The 17,647-nt window shown below is 36.3% G+C and overlaps 1 protein-coding gene and 1 long non-coding RNA gene across 5 annotated transcripts in view; both read right to left on the bottom strand.

The window, feature by feature from the left end:
- SPOCK1 (SPARC (osteonectin), cwcv and kazal like domains proteoglycan 1) overlaps nt 1-17,647 on the bottom strand; it is a 1,031,033-nt gene that overhangs the window by 429,322 nt on the left and 584,064 nt on the right. The window lies entirely within an intron of this gene.
- Nucleotides 1-17,647, bottom strand: part of LOC141506594 (uncharacterized) — a 63,703-nt gene that overhangs the window by 15,648 nt on the left and 30,408 nt on the right. The window contains exon 2 of the long non-coding RNA XR_012473922.1: nt 15,676-15,887. This is a non-coding gene — a long non-coding RNA (uncharacterized LOC141506594). The remainder of the gene's footprint in view (nt 1-15,675; nt 15,888-17,647) is intronic.

Below are 17,647 nucleotides of genomic sequence, written 5' to 3'. Positions count from 1 at the left end.
AAAAAGACAAAAAGATTAAGGGACACCAGGAAAGAAGGAATACATAGTTACAGATTACAAGAAAGGTTTTTTATGGGGTTTATATATTATCTATAGTAAATATAAATACAAAGTCACCTTTCTTTCACATCCAAAAAACTTTCAAGAAAAATCCTCCATGGAAAGTTGGTATATGACTAAGGCTCAATTCAGTATTAACCTAAGTAAACCTAAAGTAAGCCCACACAGACCACTATCCTCTGAAAAAATAAATTTTGCTTTGTGCTTCAAAACATATTACAATGATTTAGGTTCAGTTTTGAAACGTCTACATTCTCATTTGGAAATTATCATTTATTTTCCTATATTATGGCACAGTGGATAGAGTGCCTGAAGTCAAGAAGACTCCTTTTCCTTTATTCAAATATGGCTTTAGATACGTAATAGCTGTGTGATCCTGGACCAGTCTCTTAACACTAATTGCCTCAATTTCCTCATCTATAAGATAAAATAGGGAAGGAAATGGTAAAGATCTTTGCTAAGAAACTCAAATGTGGTCATAAAGAATCAGATACAATTGAAAAATGACTAAACAATATCAACAACAGTAACTGTATTATGTCAAACCTAGTCTTACTAAATTGTAATGTCTTTGAAGACACGGACTATGTCTCGTCTATCAGTAAAGAACTTTTTATTATTTTATCTATGATTTAAGATAACCAAATTGATGCTCCTTTCTATTACTATGGAAAAATCAAGTGTTAGGTTGGTTTCTCTCTGTGTGTAGACACAGACTAACACACTTGGCAATGATGAGATAGAACTTTTTGAAAAAATAAACAGCTTCATCAAAATTCAAAAACAATCATTGTTTCAAAAACAGTAAGAAAAACAGTAAGAAGGGGTGGCTAGGTGGCGCAGTGGATAAAGCACCAGCCCTGGAGTCAGGAGTACCTGGGTTCAAATCCAGTCTCAGACACTTAATAAATACCTAGCTGTGTGGCCTTGTGCAAGCCAGTCAACCCCATTTGCCTTACCAAAAACCTAAAAAAATAAAATAAAAAAAAAAGTAAGAAAAGTGACAGGTTATCATCAGCCTATAGACATGGTTTATACCAAATTTATGCTAATGTCCATGCTATGGAAAAATGTTTTAGTCTGTATCAGTCTTTGTTGAATTTACTCCTATATCTTTTTTTTCTTTTTGTAAAATCACCCCAATAATGAAATCTCAGGCAATATTCCAACCAAATAATGTTGATTTATAATTTTCTATGAATGAAAAACATGAGAATTAATTTCCTGACAATGAGTTGTTTTTTTGTTTTTTGGGGGATTTTTTGCTTTTCAGATTAATAAAGATCCTGATCCCTAATCATATGGAAGGGGAATACATTTCTGTTTCTGTTGAGAGTTTATCACCAAGGTTCACCTATACTGAGTTGGGGTAGAGTAATTTTATCAGTTTCCTTCATCACTTTCTGGAATCTTGTTCTCCATTTATTAGAAAAAATAACAAACATTGGTAATTCTTTGACTTTAAAACCTTCAGAAATTCTGAGATCTTTTCCACGTTACATTTGGATTCTGACAAAGTAAACTTGAAAAGGTTTTAAATTAAAGAAAGCAAAGCAGTATTATAGACCTTCCAATGACATTTAAAAAGCATAATAATTGTGCAATTACATTATTAAGATATATGTTATTTTATCTCAGAGTGTAAAAGTTTTAAATTCATAATTAAAAATTATTAAACAAGCTTATAGTCTGTAAATTCCTCTAAAGCTACCAGTGATAGAGATGATAAGCCAAAATTGTTTTTTTTAACAGACTTCAGATGAACTGTAAGGAGAACTGGTGATAGAAGAAAAAAAGATTGTGCTGATAAATTGTTTATACCTGTTCCAGAGGAAAGAAAAAATACTTTAGTGCCTTGTGGCATTAATTATTGAAGCGAATAAAAATCCTGAGATAAGTATTGTCCTCACCTGACTTTTCTTCTTATCATATTATCTTATTGGATAGAAAGATATATGCAACTTTTGTGTGGACCTGCAGGAGTTTTTCCAAAGCTATCCTTGCTTACTAAAATGCCACTCTAATGATGTCATTTCCCTAAGAAGAGCTAACATATTGAAGTCATCAGGACACTGACCTTAGTGTCAGGCAGACCTGGGTTCAAATCTTGCCCCAAACTTTCACATTAATTAGTCATTCTCGATCTTCATTTCCTCACTGGTGAAATGAGAGGGTTGATCCATAAATTGAAAGACTTTCTAAATTAAAAAAATTTCCCTCTGGTTTTTTACTGTCTACAGTATATAATTTAAACTCTTTAGCCTGCTGTTCAAAGCCCTCAATAGACAATACCTAGTTTGTTTAAGATTGTCTCCTCATGCTGACATTCATATATAGTTTTCCTTTCAACTAATTCCCAGTTCATTATTCTGTCCAGCAGACAAAAATTCTAGCATCATCCAATGGAAAGAAAAATATATGAAAGCATATACAAATATATGGTATTATAATTCAGTAGTTTTACCCTCTTTTACTAATAAACCTATGTATAAGAGTTTTCTATAAAAAGTAATCAAATGATTCCCTAGAAACAAAATCTCACAGTTAAAAGGGATATCAGAGTTCACCTAATCCAATCCATATTTGGATAAGAGTTCCTCCACACCATTCCAACAGGGACATTTTTTTTTTGCCTTTATTTTGTATCCCCAGAATTTAATCATGACATAGCAAATAGTAGGTGATTAATAAAGGTTAGTTCACAGATTGACTGATGTAGCATTTATTGATAAGGAAGATCTACTAGTTCCCAAGACATTCTATTATGATTTTAATGAGAGAGAGGAGGGAGAAATACTGGTTTAGGGAGACAGTCAAATATAGAAGTAATCTTCAATGAATTTCCCAACTTTCTTATCTGGGATCAGGAATTTTGAGTAAATCATGAGTCTATGGAAGGACTGAAGAAAATATGAAGAATGTATTTCCTTTCCATCCAGAAAAAAAAAGTTAGTTATTTTAAGGCTTGGTTTGCTACTTCTTTTGAAAACTGAATAAGCTTCATGCAATTTTAGTGAGTTTTTTCCTTCATTCAGTTAATATTTGCCTTTCTCCATCTTCCTATCACAGCCTCCTGTAGATCACCTTCCACATGACAACACCCTAAATACATAAAGATACCCTTGATTTCCCTCAGAAATCTTCCTTCTCCAGGTTAACTTCACCAATTTTGACTGGTCTCAATATAGGATTAGTTAAGACCTAATATCATTTAAATTACCAATCTTTCCCTACCCCATCACCAAAAGGCAGGTAGGTAACAAAAGGGAAAGAAGGAAGGGGGGCCTAGAGTAGATGATTTCTTCATGTCCCTTCTGTCTCTGACATCTTATGGTTTAAAAAAAAAACAAAGGATCTGACTAAAACAGAAACCACATCACTAAACATTGAATGGCTAAAAGTTTACATAGTGAAGGAATTCATTCTGTTGAAAGTTCACGTGACATATTTGCATGTGTATGTCTGTGTATGTACATATATATAAAATATATATTATATATGTGTGTACATGTGTATATATATGTATATACATCTGAAGTGCATATGTAATATATAAAAATTATCTAACATTTGCACTTGGGGGCAGCCTCAGTAAGTAGGCAAGACTGGCACCCCCTGGCATTGGCAAAGGTCTGCCAAGGGCAAACTCCAAAACATCAAAAGATTCTTCAAAGGAGTAATCAGTATGGGAAGAGAACAGAGGATCTGTCACAGTAAAAACAGCCCCTGGGTGTAGCACAATCTCACCTGGATGATGGAGCTCAAAGAGACAGATTTGACTTGAGGAAGGAAATTAGGAGGCAGGAAGCAAGGCTTTTAAAACAATAAGACTTAAAACTTTCTGTTAAAGTACTAAAGTATTATTTTTTAGAATTTTATTCATAATATATTACTTGAGTCACTGATACAAGGAAAAGAAGATATACCCCCCCCAATTCATTTTAAAGAGTACTTTTATTTTAAATGCCTCTATTGATTGCATGAGACAGGAGAAGATATCATTGAAAGAGGAAAGATGGAGGAAAGGGATAGAAGGAAAGAAGAGTCACACTTGATGTTTCAGGTTTTATAATGAAGTCTAATTTAAAGGAATAGATGGAAAAGTAAAGTTTGGTAACTTCTGTGGTAGAAAGAGCTCCAAAATAGAAATCAGAAGAACTACATTTTGGTAATTTATTCATCTTCTGACCCTTTTTTTAACTCCAGTTTCTGTGTCTATAGGAATATGTGTAAAATACCTGCCCAATAGAAGACTGCATTCCTCAGGATACCTAAACCTAAAGTGTAAACTTTCACTGGGGAAAAACTAAAACTTCATTTCCTATGACACTGTGTGCTTAAAATGAAGTCATTGATTGATAGAGATATTTGGGGGAAGAAATAAAACAACATGGGGAGAAGTTTGAGAGAAAGAGAATAAAGGCTTCCAAAAACTGAAGCATCTTGGAATGTTTCTAGACTCCCACAGAAAAAGAGAGGAGGGAGAAATTCTGGTTATGGGGAGACATTCAAATGAAGAATTTGCCAAAGAATTCCCAAACTTCCTTATCTGGGAGCAGGAATTTTGAGTAAATCAGGAGTCCATGGAGGGATTCATGACAATATGAAGAATGTATTTCATTTCCATCCAGAATAAAAAGTTAGTTATTTTAATGCTGGGTTTGCTATTGCTTTTGAAAACTGAATAAGCTTCATGCAGGTTAACTCCAGAAATGACCAGTTATATGAGTAGAGGCATGAAGAAATGAGATGTAGAAATGATTTACTGATGGAAAAAAAGGCCCAATAGATAAATCTAGGTCCCTGTAAACTAGAAGTTACATATCATAATAGGAATAAATGGTCTCTAATGTCACTTTCTAATGTTTTATAATTCTATGACTCACCTGATGTTTGTTGTATGATGACTGGGGACTGACATTTCTCTGGCTAGTCAAACTTGGAGTGGGAGCATTTTTAAGTTGCAAACTCTGAAATAGACACTCTTCACAATAAGAAATCAAGTTAAAATACCAGTGTGAGCTTTGGAAAATGATTTAACTTCTTTGTACCCTAGGATTCGGTTTTGCCAATGGGTTGAGAGCTTCAGAAAGGTAAGGGATTCATTTTGGATGGTCTCTAAGATCTCTTCCAACTTTCAATTATACAATACTGATCAAAAACTTGGAGACATATTTGTCTGGTTTGGATATCTCTCCTAACCCTATGAGTATCTTGATAACAATTCCGGAGTGACTGGGGTCACTGGTATCCACTGATTAAGGAAAATAAGCAAAAATTCTCTTCAGTAAGGATGAGCAGACCTTAGCTACACATGGTAGAGATACTTAGAATATAAAGAAAAGATCACCAAATCAAATATCATGAGATATAGGCTGGAACGTCAGTTTTATTATTCTGTCACTTGACATCCTAAGACTGAATTTCCTCATCTGTTAAACAAGGTGGTTGAACCAAATGATATAAAAGAGAAACTAACAGGAAGACATAAATAGCAAAACTATACTGGTGGGGGACCTCAACCTCCCGCTCTCAGTATTAAATAAATCTAAGCATAAAAAAACAAGAAAGAAGTTAAGAAGATGAATAAAATTTCAGAAAAGCTAGATATGAGAAAACAGACTTCCAGCCAAGATGGCGAAGAGAAGACAGGCACTGGGCTAAGTGTTCCTCCCCTCAAAAATACCATGAAAGAAACCTCTTAACAGAAATTCAATTGACAAAACCCAGAAAAAGAAGCTAGGAGAAGAACAACTACAAACAAGGTTTGCTTCAGGAGACTGTGGGTGAGCTGGGAATGGAGAGCAGAGGGTGACCTCAGGGACAGCAGTGGGGGGAAGCCAGAGGACTGGGCTTATCCACAGAAACTTTAGTGTGTGGTGGTTCAAAGATCAACTTTAGTCTTGGAAATTTTGGCTCAGAGAAGAGAAGCTCTTGTGAGGCCCATTCCTCAGGAGGGTGAGTTCCAGCACAGAGAGCTGCAGAGCAAGCATTGAAAATAACCAGCTGGGACTTTCGGCCAAGATGGCAGAGAGAAGACAGGCAGAGTTCTAAAGTCTCCTGATCTTTCCTCATCTAGCATATGAAACAAACCTCTTAACAGAACTCCAACCCACAAAACCCAGAAAGAAAAGCCAAGAAAAAGAACATCTACCTCAGGATTTGTCTCCCAAAGCAATCCTAGGCAAATCCGGGCAGGTGAGTCTGGGAGCAGAGGTCAGATCAGCCCAGAATCAGCCAGATTAGCAGTTGAATTGGAGCACTGGAGTCTGAGGGCCCAAGAGATGGACCCACTGAAGCAGTGATGGGCCTAGATGGCGGGGGCTTGAGTCAGCTAGGGAGCAGAGGCACTGCTGTTGGCCCTGAACCTCTGGAGCTTGCCAACAGGGCTGGGGGGAGAGTTTCGGTGTAAGAGACCTGCGAACACCATCCCTAGGCTCCTCTGGTCTGAGAAACTCTGAGTCCAAACCTCCATTGCTGCTGAGGCTTCTTCCCAGAACAAACAATCCCAGGCTACTTCTGCCTCAGGCACAGGTGTGTGAGCAGAAGAACCAGCCCAGCTGAAAATAGGGAGAGGATTGACCTTACCCCAGGATAAAGCCCACCATTGATTGAAGGCAAAAGGATTCAATAGCTTCAGTCTCTCCCTTCAAGCTAAGGCAGAAGGCCTCAATCAAGGTCACAGAGAAAGCAACCATCACCTCCTACTGGCCAGCCAGAGAAATTGCAATCAGTGAGTAGAGCCTCCAGTGATCCCAAGCCCCTCTGAACCAGCCCCTCACAAGCTCAAGGTCTTAGCAAAATGAAGAAGGGTCAGCGGAAAGGTGGATCCATAAAAAATTTCTTGGAAGTAAAAGACACTGACTCAGAGAGACTTAGAACCTTTGAGGAGAATGTGATCTGGTCTTCAGCACAGAAACACTTCCTTGAAGAAATAGGGAAAGAGTTGAAAAATCAACTGGAAAATTTGGGATACACAACTAATACCTTGCAACAAGAAAACAAATCTTTATAAAATACAATTGGATAAATACAAAATGAAAAAAATCTCTCAGATCCTCAATTAGGCAAATGCAAAAAAGAAAATAATTCTCTCAAAACCTCAATTGATCAAATGGAAAGCTCTCTCAAAAGTAGAATTGACCAACTGGAAAAGGAGTTACAAAAGGTTAATGAAGAAAACTCCCGGGGCAGCTAGGTGGTGCAGTGGATAAAGCACCGTCCCTGGAGTCAGGAGTACCTGGGTTCAAATCCAGTCCCAGAAACATAATAATTACCTAGCTGTGTGGCCTTGGGCAAGCCACTTAACCCCACTTGCCTTGCAAAAAAGACTAAAAAAAAAACTCCCTAAAAAAAAGAATGGAGTCTGTAGAAATGAATGACTTCATGAGACAGCAAGAGCCAGTTAAACAAAATCAAAAAAATAGAAAAAATAGAACAAAATTTAAACTGCCTCATCAGCAAAACCACTGACCTTGAGAATAGGTCAAGAAGGGGCAAGCTGAGAATTATTGGACTTCCTGAAAACATTGAAGAGACAAAAAGCCTGGACTTCATATTGCAGGACCTAATGATGGAAAATTGCCCTGATATCATGGAACCAGAGGGCAAAGTAGTCATTGAAAGAATACATCAATCCCCTCTAGTAAAAGACCCTAAAATGAAAACACCAAATTCCAGATCTATCAGATAAAAGAGAAAATCCTGTAAGCAGCCAGAAAGAAACAATTTAAATATCAAGGAGCCACAGTAAGGATTACAGAGGACCTGCCTGCATCAACATTAAGGGATGGAAGAGCCTGGAATGAGAAATTTCAAAGAGCAAGGGAGTTTGGAATGCAGCCAAGAATCCACTATCCCTGAGGCGGCTAGGTGGCATAGTGGATAAAGCACCGGCCCTGGAGTCAGGAGTACCTGGGTTCAAATCCGGTCTCAGACACTTAATAATTACCTAGCTGTGTGGGCTTGGGCAAGCCACTTAAACCCGTTTGCTTTGCAAAAACCTAAAAAAAAAAAAAAAAGAATCCACTATCCTGCAAAGCCCAGCCTTTGCTTCCTGGGAAAAAGATGGACATTTAATGAAATGGAAGAATCCCAAAAATACCTGATGAAAAGACCAGAGCTAAATAAAAAAATTTGGACATCAAACAGGAGGTTCAAGAGGCACATAAAAAGGTGGGGGGGGGGGGGAAGGGGGCAGCAGTAAAAGGGGGAAAAAAAGCTGCTATCCAATAAGTTGAAACTGGCTATATCCCAGCATGGGGAAAAAGATACTTATAAATCTTGAGAATTGTAACTCTAACAGAGAGAATATACCTAGCCAGAAGTGATGGACATTCATGACCTATCCATGAGACTGCTATGCAATGGGATGTAACTGGCTTTAACCTCACTTGGGAGAAAGACTCTAATAACTCTCAAGAATTTTAACTCTATTAGACAGAATGTACTTAGCTAGAAGTGACAGACACTTGGAATTTTCTATGACTCAGAATGATTTTGAAAACACTACTTCCTTGAAAGGGGGGACAGGAAGGAGACGGGAGGAGGCAGGGGATTGAATGGGGTAAATAGCATTGCACTAAGAGGTACAAAATACCTATGGTAACAGAGGGGAAGAAGGGAGGAGATGAGAAACACCTGAATCTTCTTCTTATCAGACTTGGGTTAAAGTCAATTTACACATACTTAGTTAACTTAAAAAACATCTAACCTTTCAAGTATTAAAAGGAGAAAAGGGGAGGGGGGGACAAAGAAAAGGAGGGGTCATGGGGAAAAATGGGAACTAACAAATGGAAGGGAATGGAAAAGGTAAAAAGGGAAAGGGGAAAGAAACAGGAGGGGTGATAAGAGGGCAAACACACTGAAGGGGGTGATATTCAGAAATAAAATACTGGGGAATACGGATAAGGGGGGAAGGGGGAAAATACAGAGGGAAGACAGCATGTAGGGCAATAAAGAATTAGTAATGATAACTTTGAATGTGAATGGGATGAACACTTCCTTGAAACATAAGCGAATAGCAAAGTGGATTAAAAGCCAGAATCCTACAATATGCTGCTTACAAGAAACTCATTTGAAGCAGAGAGATACATATAGAATAAAGGTAAAAAGTTGGAGCAAAATATATTTTGCTTCAGCTAAAGTGAAAAAAGCAGGGGTAGCAATCCTTATCTCATACAAAGCAGCTGCAATAATTGATAGCATTAAAAGAGATAAGGAAGGAAACTTTATCCTCCTAAAAGGTACCATAGACAATAAAGTTATTTCAATACTGAATATATATGCACCCAATGCAATAGCATCCAAATGCTTAGTGGAGAAGCAGAAAGAACTCCAGGAACACATAGACAGCAAAACTCTACTAGTGGGAGACCTCAACCTCCTGCTCTCAGATCTAGATAAATCAAATCAAAATAAACAAGAAAGAAGTTAAGGAGGTAAATAGATTGTTAAAAAAAACTAGATGTGGTAGACTTATGGAGGAAATTCAATGGGAATGGAACTTATACAAAAATTGACCATGTACTAGGACATAAAAACCTAATGATAAACTGCAAAAGGCAGAAATAGTGAATACATCTTTCTCAGATCACAATGCAATAAAAGTCATACACAATGTTGGGTCAAGGAGATATAGACCCAGAAACAATTGGAAATGGAATAACCTCATTTTAAAAATGAGTGGACCAAAAAACAAATTATAAAAGAATTAACCATTTTATCCTAGATAATGGCAATAATGAAACAACATACCAAAACCTATGGGATTCAGTCAAAGTGGCTCTCAGGGCAAATATTATAATCTTTAAATTCTTATATCAATAAATTAGAGAAAGAGGAAATCAATGAACTTAACATGCAACTAAAAAATTAGAAAAAAAAAACAAATTAAAAATCCCCAATTAAATACCAAATTGGAAATTCTAAAAATTAAAGGAGAATGAATAAAATCAAAAGCAAAATCTGTTGAATTAAAACCGAAAGTTGGCTTTATGAAATAACCAATAAAATTGATAAACATCAGCTCAATTTGATTAAAAAAAGAAAGAAGAAAACCAAATTGCTAGCATCATCAATGAAAAAGGTGGACTCACCACCAATGAGGAGGAAATTAAACTAATAATTCAAAATTATTTTGCCCAAATCTATGCCAATTGATAATCTAAGTGAAATGGATGAATATTTACAAAAATATAAGTTGCCCAGGTTAAATGAAGAGGAGATTAAATACCTAAACAACCCTATCTCAGAAAAAGAAATTCAACAAGCCTCAATGAACTCCCTAAGAAAAAATCTCCAGGGCCTGATGGATTCACCAGTGAATTCTTCCAAACATTTAAGGAACACTTGGTTCCAATTCTATATAAACTCTTTGGAAAAAATAGGGAAAGATGGAACTCTGCCTAACTCTTTCTATGAAACCAATATGGTACTGATATCTAAACCAGGAAGAGTTAAAAACAGAGAAAGATAATTATAGACCTATCTCCCTAATGAATAAAAATGCAAAAATCTTAAATAAAATTTAGCAAAATGATTACAAGTTATCACTGGCATAATACATTACAATCAAGTAGGATTTAGCCCAGGAATGCAGGGTTGGTTCAATATTTGGAAAACTGTTAGTATACTCAATTATATCACCAACAAACCTATCAGAAATTATACAATCATATCAATAGACCCTGAAAAAGCTTTTGACAAAATAAAGTATCCATTCCTACTAAAAACACTAGATAGTGCAGGAATAAATGGAATGTTCCTTAGAATAATTTAGCAGTATCTATGTGAAACCATCAACAAGCATTATATGCAATGTGGAGAAGCTAGAGGAATTTCCAATAAGATCAGTATTAGAAATGTTAGCTTCAGCAATTAGAGAAGAAAAAGAAATTGAAGGAAATAGAATTGGGAAGGAAGAGACACAATTCTCACTCTTTGAAGATGACATGATGACATGGTGGTCTACCTAGAGAATCCCAAGAAACCATCCAAAAAACTACTGGAAACAATTAGCAATTTTAGCAAAGTTACAGGTTATAAAATAAATCCTCATAAATCCTCGACTTTTCTGTATATGACTAGCAAGATACAGCAGAAAGAGCTAGAAAGAGAAATCCCATTCAAAGTAACCTCAGACAATATAAAAATACCTGGGAGTCAACTTGCCAAGACAGACTAAGAAACTTTTTGAAACAATTATAAAACACTTCTCACACAAATTAAATCAGATTTAAATAACTAGGCAAATATCAACTGCTCATGGATAGGTAGAGCTAACATAATAAAAATGACAATTCTACCAAAACTAAACTGCCTATTTAGTGCCCTACCAATCAAAATTCCAAAAAATTACTTTAATGAGTTAGAAAAAGTGGTAAGTAAATTTATATGGAGAAATAAAATGTCAAGAGTTTCCAGGACATTAATGAATAAAAGTGCAAAAGAAGGGGACTTAGCCCTATCTGATCTAAAATTATATTATAAAGCATCAGTCATGAAAACTGTTTGGTATTGGCCTTAGCCAGTGGACCAGTGGAATAGGCTAGGTGCAAAAAGCAGGAGACAATTAAAATAATCTGCTGTTTGATAAACCCAAAGAGTCCATCTATTGGGATAAAAACTCTCTCTTTCATAAAAACTGCTGGGAAAATTGAAAGTTAGTATGGAAGAAACTTAGATTAGACCAACACCTCACACCCATTTGACAAAATATAGCACCCATTCCTAATAATAATGGTTTTCCTTCATTTTTGAAGAAGACCACAGCATCAGGGAGGTGATGATATTATGACAAGCACGTGAACTGGATTTGAGTGAGAGGGGTTCTGTGCTTGTCACCACTCTCGCTTTCTCCTCCAGAGCCATCTAGGTCCAATGGCCAGATAGGAATCAGGATGACTGGAGATGGCCCTGGATGCAAGGCAATCAGGGTTAGGTGACTTGCCCAAGGTCACTCAGCTAGCAAGTGGCAAGTATCTGAGGGTGCATTTGAACTTCCATCCTCCTGACTCCAAGGCCAGTGTTCTATCTACTGCGCCATCACCTAGCTGACCAACATATTACAATCACTAGTCAGTCTAGAAATAAATGGAGTATTCCTTAAAATAATAAGTAGTATGTAAAACTATCAACAAGCTATCTATAGTCACATGAAAATTCTCTAAATCATTATTGATTAGAAAATATAAATTACAACAACTCTAAGGTATTACCTCAAACCTATCAGATTGACCAATATGACTAACACAGAAAATGATCAGTGGTGGAAGGGATGTGGGAAAACTGGAATACTAATACATTGTTGGTGGAGTTATAAATTGATCCAACCTTTCTGGACAGCAATTTGGAATTATGTTCAAAGGGAAATAAAACTGTGAATACCTTTTGATCCAGCAATACCACTACTAAATCTATAACCCAAAGAGATCACAAAAAGGATAAAAAAATTCACAGGTATAAAAATATTTATAGCAGCTCTTTTCATAGTGGCAAAGAATTAGAAATTAAGGGATGCCCATCAACTGGGGAATGGCTGAACAAATTGTGGTATATGAACGTAATGGAGTATTTTTTTCCTATAAGAAATCACAAGGGATGGGACTTCAGAATAGCCTGGAAAGACTTGCATGAAATGATGTTGAGTGAAGTGAAAAGAAGCAGAAGAACATTGTACTCACTGCAATGTGATAATTAACTATGATGGCCTTGCTCATTTCAGCAGAACAATAATCAAAGGCAATTACAGAAGACTTGTGATAGAAAATACCATTCATATCCAGAAAAGGAACTAAGGAGTTTAAATGTAGACCAAATTTTCTATATGCAGTTTTTTATAGTTTTCATATATTATGTTTTTTTCTCTCTAATGTTGTTTCCCTTTGATTCTTTCACAACATGATTGATATGGATGTATGTTTAACATAGTTATATACATAAAACCTATATTAGATAGCTTTATGTCAGGGTAGGGGGAGAGGAAATAGAAAAATATAAAACTCAAAACCTTACAAAAATGATTGTTGTATATTATCTTTACATATATTTGGAAAAATAAATAAATAAAATATTTTGAAAAAGGATTCCCTTCATCTCTATATACTACTTCACAAGGTTGTTGTTCACCTTATAAACTAGATAATATAATGAATTAGACATGACATTAAATTTCACTCAATTAAACAATTAGTAAGCTCTTATTATGTTTATATTAGATTCCTTCTCACTCTGTATTTGAGTTAAACTGACCTACTTTCTATAATACTGGCTCCAGATATCTCTCTCCGTGTATCCCATGTCTTGAATGCTCTTCTTCCTTCATTTTGGCTACTGGTTTTTATCACTTCCTTAAATCCCAAATAAAATACCTTCCCTGACCCCTCTTGATTCTTAATGTCTCCTCTCTATTATTTCCTATTTATCCTTCATAAAGCTTACATCATGTAGACTGCTTTGTATGTTGTCTCTGCCAGTAAACAGCAAACTTCTTGACAGCAGAGACTGTCCCTTGCACTTTTCATGCTCATTGTCAGTCAATGATTTTACTAATTAGCTGTGACAAGTTAGACAAAACCCTCTGTCTCCCAAACTGCTGTTTGGACTAGGTAACATATATGGCCCCTTCTAAGTCTAAATCCTAGGATATTGTGTTTAAGTAAGCGCTCTGGAAAATGAGCTTGGCATTTTTGCTGGAATTCAGCAGAGACATAAAAGACAATTGATTCAGAGAAAACTTGTCTGAGCTTCTCATAAAGATGCAAGGAAGTTCAACTTCTTCAAACCTGTCAGTTTGATGACATGGAACAAACCTACCTTCGACTTTTGCTTTAATGAAAGTCCTGGGTAATGTCACTGACAAATGACACTGGTTTAGATGATGCTGCCCTATAGGTAGACAATAGGCTCCTATTGTTGGGTATATGTGATAGATGGGAGGGTTGGCAGACACCTACATTTCAGAAAGTCAAAGCCTACCATGTTATGGTTTCTGGACTTTGCTGGCTCATCTAATTATTGAAAAGAAAAATACAGTGGGCAGGGAGTGAGGGGGAAGAACACCATTCTGGAACTTGATGTCTTCTTAAAAACTGGTTGAAAACATCATAACATCAGATTTGGGAGGCTCTTATATGAATGGCATACAATGGGATACAATGAAGAAAGCACAAGGTCTAGAGACAGGAAGACCTAAGTTCAAAGCTAGCTTCAGTCACTAGTAGCCATATGACCCTGAGCAAATCATTTAATGAATTGAAAAAGAAATGGCACACTACTCCAGAACCACTGCAAAGAAAATTCTCAATGGGGTCATGAAGAGTTGGATACAACTTACATAACTAAACAACAAAAATACTAGATCTGCCTCACCAACAAATCTAAAGAAATTTTGAAAGCCCCTTAGAACATATATGTATGTGTGTGTGTGTGTGTGTGTATTCAACTCAAATAATTAACCTTATGACTTAAGTAACTTATTTAAACTTGCTGAGTCTCAGTTCTAGCATCTGTAAAATAAGAAAGTTGGACTTTATGGTCTCTAAAATTCCTTCACATAGACTTAGAGAGTTGCCTAAGGCAATGACAGTTCAATGGGTCAAAGCTAACCTTGGATGCAGCTCTTCCTGACTTTGAGGTCACTGTTATCATGCAGCCTCCTGATTTCTTTGTATATAATTAGTATTAACTTATCTGTGTACCTGTGGTTTATCTTACCCTGAATACAAGCTCCCAGAGGGCAGTGATAAATTCATTTTTTTTTATGAGAACATATCAGAGTACCCAAAACATAGCAAGTTCTTAATATATGCTTACTGAAATGAAAATTTCCAATGAATTCCCTGTTAAGTTCTTTGAGAAAAGCCCTAACAGGAAAATCGCTATTAAAGAAATTCTAGTATTTCCTTACTTCAATAAATCATCAATATTTATAAAGTCATTAGCTATTGGTCATAATACCAAAAATTCCTTTAATCTCTTATTATAAACAATGGGGTCTGAAAATATAAAATTTGAATGCAGAAATGTGTTAATATTTCTACTATTCTTAGTAGTAAAAAGACAACCTGAAGCCAAGTTATCTGGAACCTCAGCATTCATGATATCTGAGCCATCCCTATTGTGATAGGATCAATATCTACCATGACCGTGTTCTCCTTCCCTCTTTCTGCATTGGCTCAATTTTCCCTAAAAAGTGACAAAGTCAGGAGCATATGAGGCAAGGTTGAATTTGTACTTCCCTTGGCATTGCTCTCTGGTAGCCTTTTGCTGCCTTGAAATAGTTAACTGGTAATGTAAAGGAATAAAAAGTCCCATCCATGTGGGGGTCCATGACCTTCAGACTTAGTGGATATATGGAGACAAAAGTCATCACATTCTCTCCTACTGAGTTTCCATCTGGAGGATGGGGACTGAAGCTAAGTACTACTGTTGAATATCCTTTATATGTTAGGACTAAGTAAAGTATGTTTTCAATATCAAATCTGAACAGATAGGGTACAGGAATCAGGCCTGTCCCTTACACCTCTGAATAAATTTATATAGCTGTAATTGCTTAAGATTCAATAAATGGTTTTACTAGAAACTCATATCTGGTACTCTGCAGACAAAACTTACTCATTCTTTGGCTCTGTTCAACAAACGGACTCAGAATGGAAATATCAAACAGGATACAGTGTGGAAACCAGAGGATAATGGCAGGCTCTTGGGAAGTGTGGGAAGGGACTAATATCACTCCTTATCTTGGAATTAGAACTCCCCATTTGCCATCAGCCTGGCTTTATGCATTCAGTTTGAATAAAACATTAAAAGGTGCCTGAAGCACCTCCCTGTGGAGAAAAAAAAAAGTTGAAGCATTAGCTGACAAACAGGCTCTATTGCTGTGTAAACTCCTAGTACAAATGCAAATCTTGCCAACATCACAAGTCCCCAGAGTTATGGCTAATGCAGGATAATTTAAGTTGAGCATGGTTAGTTAAGATGCCTGCCAGACTCTGTGGGACCTGATTAGGGCTTGTTTGTACAATTCTCTCCTAGTTCTTGAGAAAGGTGTAGGACCTCTCAGTCCTAGGTAGAAGATTGATCCCCCCAGTGCTCATCTGTAAAATGGACCTAATGGACCTAATGAAATATTCCCTGCCTCCCTTTACAGAATTTTTGTGACACTCAAATGATAGTGTATATAAGTTCCTCATAAATGTCTTTTGCTGGGCGGCTAGGTGGTGCAGTGCATAAAGCATCGGCCCTGGAGTCAGGAGTACCTGAGTTCAAATCTGACCTCAGACACTTAATAATTAACCTAGCTGTTTGGCCTTGGGCAAGCCACTTAACACCATTTGCCTTGCAAAAAAAACTAAAAAAATGTCTTTTGCTGTTTTGATTGCTTTTATATCAAAAGATCTGTAACTTATTCCATGCAGAGACCATAGGTTGGAAGAGATCATCACTGCTATCAACAAAAGTTTTATCATTAGTTGCCAAATTTCTGTTGATAAGATTCTCAACTGAGTCAGATTGGTGAATAAATAACATTTGAATAGTCTATTGCCAAATCAATAATCAAAGCCTTTCCTGGATTAGTAGGACCTACCAGGACTTGTACTCCACTGGTACTATACATCTTCAAGAATACAAGGCTATCTTCACAATACAATGTGATGCTGAAGCATGACTATTTATATACATGTTTTCTCTCACATTAGAATATAAGTTCCTGGAGGCCAGGAACTGCTTCACACCACTTCACAAAGTACTTTGCACATAGTGCTCATAATGCTTGTTCATTGATTGATGGAGTTTAATAACGATTAGCATTCTCACCAATTATCATTATTCCTCTTGTCTTTTTATGGTGTTCATATAGAAATGGTCCTAGGACAACATGCCATCTTTTTATTATTCTTTAACATTTAATATGTAATATTTCATTGTCATTATATATGACATAAGTCACCCTCGAATGACTTTCACATACATCAGAAGTAAAGTAATATTATTTATTGTGAAGGATAATCTCTTCCTTCTGAAACTAAAGGGCTGAACATCATTTAAGAAGACACAACACTGTCTAAGACAAACTCATTCCCATCATTATGAAGTCAGAAAGAATCATCTTTCTGAGTTCAAATCTAACCTCAGATACTTACTAGCCATGTGAACTAAGGAAGTCACTTAGTCCTTTGCCTCATTTGTAAGATGAGCTGAAAAAGGAAATAGCCAATCGTATCAGTACCTTTGCCAAGACAACTACAAATAGAGTCACAAAGAGTCGGACACTATTGAACAACAACAAAATGTTAAATAATTGTTGCATGTTCAACTACATCTACATCTAATTGGTAATCTAAAGGAATAAAAAGTCCCACCTATGTGGGGTCCATGACCTTCATTCTTGGTGGCTATATAGAGACAAATGTATGGTAGTAAGAAGAGCAGTAGGTTCTGGTTCTCTGACTAAGAGAGGCTTTCATGTCTTCTAAATCTAGATTACTGGAGAGCTGGAATATCAATGAGGCTGTATTGATGGCACCTCCAAAGCAAGTTGTATCCTACCTCTTGATCAGTATGTAATGTTTTAACCAGTAACTTT

Source organism: Macrotis lagotis, chromosome 1, assembly GCF_037893015.1.
Source record: "Macrotis lagotis isolate mMagLag1 chromosome 1, bilby.v1.9.chrom.fasta, whole genome shotgun sequence".
In the NCBI taxonomy this organism is placed as follows: Eukaryota; Metazoa; Chordata; class Mammalia; order Peramelemorphia; family Peramelidae; genus Macrotis; species Macrotis lagotis.
Note: the sequence above shows the minus strand (reverse complement) of the source record. Positions and strands in the feature narration are given on the sequence as shown.